A 2,007-nucleotide genomic window follows, 5' to 3' on the forward strand; every position below is an offset into this window, starting at 1 on the left:
GGTATGAATGAAAATTTTGTCAAGTTACAAGTTTTAACATCAAAATTGTAACTAATATAACAGTCTACTTCTTGAATTATGATTGTTTAGGTGTAGCTGGCTACAAATTATTTTATAACAATTACTGTTTATTGAGAAGTAATGACCTATCTTAAACATGTATAACATGGAAGTTCAAATGTAGGTCAGCACAACACTGTTAGACTAGTAAGACTACTGTATGTCAGTGTGTAGGTTGATAACTAAATGTAGGTCAAATAAGCGAGCTACTGTTTACAGCTTAAGTTTATAGGTTGAATGACCCTTTTACCTTGTAGAAATACAGCTAAAGACAATAAATAACTTTCTATTCATCTCTCAACTTGATAACCTGAATTTATTTAAAGTTCTAAGATACTGTGAAAGAAGTCAAATAAGCAAAAAGGTATGCTACTATTGTATTGATTATATTACTGAAGGAGATAAAGAAAGGACAACCAGTCCTTTTCGACATAGAATGAAAATTATCTCCCATGGCTAAAATTGCATTTTTGGGGTTAATTTTATAGATATTTTTATTTAAATTCAAGATTTTTGTCTTCAGACAGTTTTGTCAATATCTGCATCAATTGTATCTGTACCCTGTATAAACTAAATGTGTAAATGTAATGGTCTGTTCTTATTTAAGTTAATGTATAAATGTCCATAGTTTAGTCACATGATCTCACCTTAAGATATGAGTAAGGAGTATATAAACCCCCAAGTGATCATTGTCAAGCATACTTACCTGGTACGGGAGGCACCGTGATCCGCAAGGCGGTCCTCCCAGGGTGAGGCCTTTCCATTGCACCACGGTTTGGCTGACCCCTGCGATCGCCCCAAATGTGGGCGACTCGAGTACGTAATTTCTTAGTGTGGGGGACTGCGTTCGCGCTATCCCCTGGAAATTCAAATGAAAAAGAGTAAAATTCCCAATCTTTTCCCTTAAACATAAAATTTCTTTGTAACGAAGACTTGGAAATAGAAAGAATTTTTTTATGTCATTAGCTACTGTTTTTTCAGCCTTGAAGCCCTTGATGTATCATTTTTAATGGTAGTCCAAGTGTTACAGTTTATTTTGTATGATCTTACTTTGGATAATGTATTTAAAACTGTATGTGATATTTAAGATATTGAACTAGATACAGAAGTATGTAAATTTAGTAGAAATGAGATACAAATCTTTTTATTACTTTAATATTCTTTAGCTTCATGGTTTCATAGAAAAATATGCAGACACTGAAGTTCATAGCAGTAAGTAAACTAAATATATTCTAAAAATTTTGAATTTTAAAGTGCTTGTAAATTTTTTTATCTCTAGACATAATTACATGTTGAATACTGTTGGGCCATGTGAATAATAGTATCTTGTTTGAATTGTTTTACAGCAGCAGTTAAAAAAGAGTCAAATCTATCAGGAGTGAAAAAATTTCTCAATGAAATAAATCAGAAAACAGAATATGGCGTGGATAGTGTTATTTCAGGTAATTTATTGAAATGAAAAGGAATCAGGTTTAATGTCCTCTTGTGCTACTCTGACTGGGCTAATGAAGACGGGCATATGCCATACAGTGTGCTGTGGGAGATATTTGGCCCGGACAGCTACGCTAGAGCCTACTCTCACATCGAATTCTAACTGCCAAGGGATATTTTACGTGCACGCCATCTAAGCGACAATACGTTGTTTCTTGGCAGGCTGGAAAATCCTGTTGAACTTTCTCAGCCAACGAAGGGATCCAACACGGGACCTCCAGACTAGCTAGCCAATGTCCTACTCACTGTATTTTATAAAAAGAACCAGCATTACATTTTCAATATGATTGATGGTTGCAATGCCTTCTTCCTGCATTACACAGTTTTTGTTCGAGAGCATATCTTATAAAACCATTCAAGGTATATCAACCCTTCTCATTAGAATAATATTTGTATTTCCAGGAAACAAATTTTACTTAGTTATTGGTACCAGTATACAATTATTATTTTGAGCAT

At 33.9% G+C, this 2,007-nt stretch overlaps 1 non-coding gene across 1 annotated transcript; it reads left to right on the forward strand.

The window, feature by feature from the left end:
- The first annotated feature begins 758 nt into the window (after positions 1-758).
- Positions 759-922, forward strand: LOC126831184 (U1 spliceosomal RNA). Its single transcript, XR_007684162.1, has one exon. It is a non-coding gene; the product is annotated as a U1 spliceosomal RNA (small nuclear RNA).
- Positions 923-2,007: the final 1,085 nt, after the last annotated feature.

The sequence above is a fragment of the Patella vulgata genome, chromosome 8 (assembly GCF_932274485.2).
Source record: "Patella vulgata chromosome 8, xgPatVulg1.2, whole genome shotgun sequence".
NCBI lineage: Eukaryota > Metazoa > Mollusca > Gastropoda > Patellidae > Patella > Patella vulgata.